Here is an 8,564-nt window from a genome sequence, read left to right as displayed (position 1 = left end):
TGAGACTCAACCTAACAGACTTTTCTTATCGTGTCGAAATTATTTTAAGATTTAGTTTAAATTTGGTCAGAAATTTCCGGGTCATGACAATTAACAATGAACTACATATGTAAAAACAAGACTACTAACTTAATGATTTCGAATCGAGACATATATGTAACGATTATCGTTGTAACGACATTTAACTATATATATATCATACTAAGATATATTATATATCATAATATCATGATAATGTAACAATTTAAGATCTCTTTAAATATAATAAACAATGGGTTAGCAACATTTAATAAGATCGTTAACCTAAAGGTTTCAAAACAACATTTACATGTAACGACTAACGATGACTTAACGACTCAGTTAAAATGTATTTACATGTAGTGTTTTAGTATGTATTCATACACTTTTGAAAGACTTCAAGACACTTATCAAAGTACTTCTACTTAATAAAAATGCTTACAATTACATCCTCATTCATTTTCATCAACAATTCTACTCGTATGCACCCGTATTCGAACTCATACAATACACAGCTTTTAGATGTATGTACAATTGGTATATACACTCCAATGATCAGCTCTTAGCAGCCCATGTGAGTTACCTAACACATGTGGGAACCATCATTTGGCAACTAGCATGAAATATCTCATAAAATTACAAAAATATTAGTAATCATTCATGTCTTATTTACATGTAAACAAAATTACACATCCTTTATATCTAATCCATATACCAACGACCAAAAACACCTACAAACACTTTCATTCTTCAATTTTATTCATCTAATTGATCTCTCTCAAGTTCTATCTTCAAGTTCTAAGTGTTCTTCATAAATTCTATAAGTTCTAGTTTCATAAAATCAAGAATACTTCCAAGTTTGCTAGCTTACTTCCAATCTTGTAAAGTGATCATCCAACCTAAAGAAATCTTTCTTATTTACAGTAAGATATCTTTCTAATACAAGGTAATACTCATATTCAAACTTTGATTCAATTTCTATAACTATAACAATCTTATTTCGAGTGAAAATCTTACTTGAACTTGTTTTCGTGTCATGATTCTGCTTCAAGAACTTTCAAGCCATCCAAGGATCCTTTGAAGCTAGATCTATTTTTCTCATTTTCAGTAGGTTTATCCATAAAACTTGAGGTAGTAATGATGTTCATAACATCATTCGATTCATATATATAAAACTACCTTATTCGAAGGTTTAATCTTGAAATCACTAGAACATAGTTTAGTTAATTCTAAACTTGTTCACAAACAAAAGTTAATCCTTCTAACTTGACTTTTAAAATCAATTAAACACATGTTCTATATCTATATGATATGCTAAATTAATGATTTAAAACCTGAAAACACGCAAAACACCGTAAAACCGAACATACGCCGTCGTAGTAACACCGCGGGCTGTTTTGGGTTTGATAATTAAAAACTATGATAAACTTTGATTTAAAAGTTGTTCTTCTGGGAAAATGATTTTTCTTATGAACATGAAAATATATCCAAAAATCATGGTTAAACTCAAAGTGGAAGTATGTTTTTCAAAATGGTCATCAAGACGTTGTTCTTTCGACTGAAATGACTACCTCTTACAAAAACAACTTGTAAATTATATTTCTGACTATAAACCTATACTTTTTATGTTTATATTCATAAAATAGAGTTCAATATGAAACCATAGCAATTTGATTCACTCAAAACGGATTTAAAACGAAGAAGTTATGGGTAAAACAAGATTGGATATTTTTTTATTGTTGTAGCTACGGGAAATATTGTAACAATTCTATACAAATCATATCCTAGCTAACTTATATTGTATTATACATGTATTCTAATATATTATGTAATCTTGGGATACCATAGACACGTATGCAAATGTTTTGACATATCATATCGACCCATGTATATATATTATTTGGAACAACCATATACACTCTATATGCAGTAATGTTTGAGTTAGCTATACAGGGTTGAGGTTGATTCTAAAAATATATATACTTTGAGTTGTGATCTAGCATGAGACGTGTATACACTGGGTCATGGATTAGGTCAAGATAATATATATCAATATATTTCTGTACATCTAACTATGGACAACTAGTTGTAGGTTACTAACGAGGACAGCTGACTTAATAAACTTAAAACATTAAAACGTATTAAAAATGTTGTAAATATATTTTGAACATACTTTGATATATATGTACATATTTGTTATAGGTTCGTGAATCGACCAGTGGTCAAGTCTTACTTCCCAACGAAGTAAAAATCTGTGAAAGTGAGTTATAGTCTCACTTTTAAAATCTAATATTTCGGGATGAGAATACATGCAGTTTTATAAATGATTTACAAAATAGACACAAGTACATGAAACTACTTTCTATGGTTGAACGATCGAAGCCGAATATGCCCCTTTTTACTTGGTAACCTAAGAATTAGTAAACCAGTCTACTAATTGACGCGAATCCTAAAGATAGATCTATTTGGCTCAACAAACCCCATCCGTTGTAGCGGATGCTTTAGTACTTCGATGTTGTTTTATCATATCCGATGGATGTCCCAGAATGATAGGGGATATTCTTATATCCATCTTGTTAATTTCGGTTACCAGGTGTTCACCATATGAATGATTTTTATCTGTATGTATGAGATGTGTATTGAAATATGAAATCTTGTGGTCTATTATTACGATTTGATAAATATATAGGTTAAACCTATAAATCACCAAGATTTTTGTTGACGTTTAAAGCATGTTTATTCTCAGGTGATTATTAAGAGCTTTCGCTGCTGCATGCTAATATATGGACAAGATTTGGAGTCAGCATGCTTGTATAATATTGTTTAAAACTGCATTCGAAATTTACTTTGTTGTAACATATTAATATTGTAAACCAATATGTATTGGTAGTGTGTAAGTGTGATATTTTTTAGATTATCATTTCTGATAATCTAGGTGGTGTCCATTAAACCTTCTCGATAAAATAAAGGTTATGGTTTGTTTTAAAAATGAATGCAGTCTTTGAAAAACGTCTTATATAGAGGTCAAAACCTCGTAATGAAATCAATTAATATGGAATGTTTATAATCAATATGAACGGGACATTTCAGTTGGTATCCGAGCGTTAGTCTTAGAGAACCAGAAATTTGCATTAGTGTGTCTTATCGAGTTTGTTAGGATACATTAGTGAGTCTGGACTTCGACCGTGTTTTCTTTAAAAACGATTGCTTAACACTTTTATTGGAAACTATATATTATTAAAATGTAAATATTATGTGATATATTAACCTCTTAATGTGTTTGATATTGTGTGATAGATGTCTACCACTAGTACAAATCCCATCGACTCACCTAATAATAATGAAGAGTCGAATATACTTTGGGAAGATTCACAAATTCCCATAGAGGAACCGGAAGAGGAGGAACCGGAAGAAGAAGAGGTTTTGAAGGAAGAAATATTGATACCTACTATAAATCGATTAAATAAAAGAAAATCCTCAATCAACGGACCAAAGTCAATAATGATCAATGGTGTTTCCGCCGAGGAAGCAAAATATTGGGAAGATTACCAATTTTCCGATGAATCGGATCCCGATGAGGATTTCGATGATGTTATAGAAATTACCTCGACCCAATTTAATAAAGCAAAAGAAAATAATAAGATAAAAGGTAACAAAATAAAGAAACGTGATTCCAATCCCGATGAACTTTATATGTATCGGCAACGTCCGTATTTCCTAAATTGTAACAATAACCCGGGAACCTCTAAACCACCAGGTTTTTCTAAACCATTGTGGAAAACGACGGCTCGTATTAGAGGAACACCATATATCCCTAGAAAATTAGGAAAACGAACCAAGTCCGAAGAAGAAGAAACTAGTGATTTAGATTAGAGGGTTGTAATCATGTTGTGTATTATATGTATTGTAGTGTGCTTGTCCTTTTATGGTCTATGTAAAAATTGTTTGTATTGTTTGTTAATTGTCTTTTGTGAATCTAATCCTTATCTATTTTACAGTATAAAAAAAAATGGACGTTAAGGGTAGATAACCGAATATTTTAGAAGACCTACCAGAGGATATGATTGAGAAAATCTTGTCTAGAGTCGGTCAGAATTCATCACCACATTTAGTTATGGCGAAATTAACTTGCCAAACATTTGAAAGACTTTCCAGAAATGCCTTAGTTTATAAAAGGCTTTCCTTTGATAGGTGGGGTATATCACATTGGGAAGACCGTAAGTTACGTCGTGTTTTCTTTAAAGCGTTAAATGCGGGGAACCCAAATGCAATTTTACGCTACGGGTTAAGAACCTATTTTGACTCAACATATCCCAACATAGGATTTCGTGAGTTAGAAAGAGCTTCTAAAATGCAACATAAAGAAGCATGTTATACTTACGGGTTAGTGATGTTCGCTTCGTACCAAAGTGAGAAAAAGAACATCGGATTGCAACTTTTAAATAAAACCTTCTCACAAGTGACGGATTCAGTAGTTGGGGTGAGAAACAAGGTTTGTAGATTATTACGGGGATGTTGGACATTACGAAACCCTCGTCCTTTTGACTACATTACAACATACTGCCTAGCCAATGGTCATAACGGTTACTTTCCACAAGATCAAGGATGGGAAGTCGTCTTAGTAAAACCTGAATGCATGACTTGTTTCTGGACTTATGAATTACGTGTCTTTATTTCTTTTGCGGAACAACTTGCGCATTAACTAGAATTGCCTTCATAGCTGCCGAGTAGCAAAGTTATTATGTGCTATATTTCATCCTATATGTATAATTGCGGTATTGTAAGTTTGTAAAATATTAGATAAAGTTTGAACGCTAAATATTATTGTAATAAGTTTTTCATATAGAATTGTAGTAGTTGAATTGTATAATAGCTGCTAAGTATGAACTTAACGGGTAGGTACTACCCGAATTAAAACTATAAAATGCTAATATGAAGAAAAAGCTTTTATAAAAAAGTTCATATTATGCTATGAAATACTATTGACTACTCTTAAATTCTATATGATTAACTCAATTCTTTTGGCTATTTTTGAAGGAAATGGCACCGGCGACTCGTCAAAACTTGAACATGAGTGAGGAAGACTTCCGTATTTTCCTTGCAGCAAACATAGCTGCAGTACAGACTGCGATGTAAAATAACAATAACTCTGGATCTAGCAGTGGAACTAATTTCACAAGAAATCGTGTAGGATGCTCCTACAAAGACTTCACTGCCTGCAAACCTTTGGAATTTGATGGAACCGAAGGACCAATTGGATTGAAACGATGGACCGAGAAGGTCGAATAGGTGTTTGCCATAAGTAAGTGTACTGAAGAGGACAAAGTTAAGTACGCTACGCATACCTTCACAGGTACGGCGTTAACATGGTGGAATACCTATCTCGAGCAGGTAGGGCAAGATGCTGCTTACGCACTACCATGGTCAGCATTTAAGCAATTGATGAACGAGAAGTATCGTCCTAGAAACGAGATCAATAAGCTCAAGGTAGAGCTTAGAGGATTACGAACGCAAGGTTTCGATATCACCACGTACGAACGACGATTCACATAATTGTTCCTATTGTGTCCCAGAACGTTCGAAGACGAAGAAGAGAAGATCGACGCATTTGTAAAAGGGTTACCGGAAAGAATTCAAGAAGATGTGAGTTCACACGAGCCCGCCTCCATACAAAAGGCAAGTTGAATGGCTCACAAATTAGTGAACCAGATTGAAGGAAGGATTAAAGAGCAGGTGACCGAAGAGGCTAACATGAAACAAGTCAAGAGAAAGTGGGAAGAAACCAACGACAAGAGTCACCAATACAACAACAACAATCACAACTACAATCGCAATAACTATCCCAATAATCGCAACATCAATCGCAACAACAACTTCAACAAACGTCCCAATAACAACTACAATAACCATCCCAACAACAATAACAACAACAACAATAACAATCCCAACAACTGAAACAACCGGTCCTAATCCTCCCGGACGAAGTCATTAACAGTTGGTCCCATTGCGATGATTGACTCCAAGTAATGTCCTTAACATGAGCAAATGCACAGCGGAAGACTTAATTCGTACCTGAGAATAACATGCTTTAAAATGTCAACATAAAGTTGGTGAGATATATAGGTTTGATGCTAGCAGCGTTATAACTATGGACCACAAGATTTCATATATAAAAATATAATACACACGCAAGTGTATAAAATCATTCTGCTTATGTTGAGGCCTCAGTAACCAACCTTAACAATAATATAATAAGTCATCTTCGCAAAGATGGATATGTACACTCGCAAGTGTATAAATAATGCTCGAAGTACTAAACATCCGCCCACTAGTTCTTATGTCTAGTGCAGCCTACTGGATGGGGGTGTTAAACCCGATAGATCTATCTTTAGGATTCGCGCTTACATGCTATTATAACATATAACTAAATTACCTAGCACATCAATCCGCAGAATATCATTTTTAATCACTTGTGTCCATAACGTAAATCATTTATAAAAAAAACAGCGCATGTATTCTCAGCCCAAAATATTTAAAGTTTAAAAGGGACTATATACTCACCTAATGTATTTTGTAGTAAAAATACATATAACACCATTGATCAATTATAGGGTTGACCTCGGATTCACGAACCTCAAAGGAGTATTAAAAAGGAGTAACTGTCCGGAACGGGACTCGAACCCATGACCTCTCACTCCCTTACTAACACCCTTAACCATTTGATCTGTTGTGTTTTTCCGAAATAAATATCATCTCAACACTATAAAACCCATCCCCAAATTCTGTTTCATTTTCTTCTTCTTCTTTTGATTTAACCCGAGAACAAGAAGCAACCAGTTTTGGCCCAACTACTTACGACCCAACAGACTTTTCAGCCTAACAACAAAAAGGAATAAATATTTTGCAGCACCCCTGGTTCGAACTCACAACCTCCCGAATAACCACTTACTCCCTAACCATCTGTGCTAATTCCCTTTTCTGATTTATTAGACTCGCGATATATACATATTCCGTATTATTTCGGTTATAATTCAGCCCAAAAAGGAACTCAACAATTTAAGAATCGTGGCCCAACAGACCTCGCTGGATTCTTTTTGTTTCCCTTTATTTGAACCTTACACCTAGGAATTTCACTAACTAGCACCCAACATCTTCATCATTATTTTTACATGATCATCCTTAATTATCACCTCTATTTCCATCATTAATAACTTATTAAAAATAATCACGGCTCTTTTAAAAAAAAAAAAAAAAAAAAAAAAAAAACGAACCATGATGGCCCATCTAGGATTTGTGGAAATTAATTCAAATAGAAAAATTGGGATCGTTTATGAATTGTTCAATTAAATATGCCGTCCCTTTCATTTCCTTGACCCTACAATCGTCCCATATGCAATTTACTAATCTATCCAAGTATATTCACCTTTTCTTTAATTAAGTGTCGGCCATGATGAATATAGAATGAGTAAGGTCACACAAAAGCAATTGAATTATATCTCCTTTTTGTATACTGCATATTCAATATGTAGTGTATATGTGTGTGAACTTCCAACGAATATCAGCAGCAAGAGGAAGAAAAATATGGTTGCCGCCATGAAAACATAAAGGTGATGGGTGTCGTGGAGGTGAAGTAGTGGTTGATGGGTTTCGAGTGGTGGTCTTGGTTGATGATTAAGCTCACGATGGAAGTGGTGAGGTGTGGTGCGAATAGAAGTAGAACAAGAAAAAACAGAAAGATGGTTGATTACAACAGTGGGTTTCGTGGTTTGTTGATGGTTCTTTGTTTGATTGTTGATGAAGTTGTCGATTGTTTGATAGGTTTTTGGGTTTGGGCTCATAAAACACAGCTTTAGCAGAAAAGAAAATAAAAAGAAAGACAAGGGTGGTTGAGATGATTTTCAAGTGATGTTGTGATCGTTGGTGATATAGTAAATGAGTTTAAGTGATGAGTCGAGCAAAACAGAAACAAAATTTAATATACTTGAATCGTGTAGCACCTTTCACGAAACCATAGCAATATACATCGCGGTTGGGGTTGTGGTGCTGATCCTGGTCGATTAAAATAGAAAACGATCGCCGCAGTAGTAGCAGGAGGTGGTGATTGTTGGGTGGTTTATGGTGGCGATTTAATGAAGGTGGTGGATGTTTATGGTGGTGACGGTGTTCAAAATGTTTTCAAGGTGACAACAATAGTGGTTTCATGGAGGTTAATGAGAGGGATATGGAGAGAGAGAGAGAGAGAGAGACAAGATTGAGAGTTGTAGGGTGGCGGTGAGGGTGATCTCTGGTGGTGATGTGGTGGTCATGAGGCCAAAGGTGGTGGCCGATGGTAGGAGATAGGGTGGTGGATATAGGTGTTGTAATAGAAGGCGATTTTGAGGAAGTGTGATTCAAGTGTTGTGCTACAAATGATGTTAAGTAAGATAAAAGAAGAAGCAAGTAGTAAAAGAAGTTGTGGGTGTGTTTCTCGGTGAATGAATGAAAACTTATCCCTACATTCATTCATATGTCTATATATAATATATATATAAAATTATAAGATTAAT

The sequence above is a fragment of the Rutidosis leptorrhynchoides genome, chromosome 4 (assembly GCF_046630445.1).
Source record: "Rutidosis leptorrhynchoides isolate AG116_Rl617_1_P2 chromosome 4, CSIRO_AGI_Rlap_v1, whole genome shotgun sequence".
In the NCBI taxonomy this organism is placed as follows: Eukaryota; Viridiplantae; Streptophyta; class Magnoliopsida; order Asterales; family Asteraceae; genus Rutidosis; species Rutidosis leptorrhynchoides.
Note: the sequence above shows the minus strand (reverse complement) of the source record.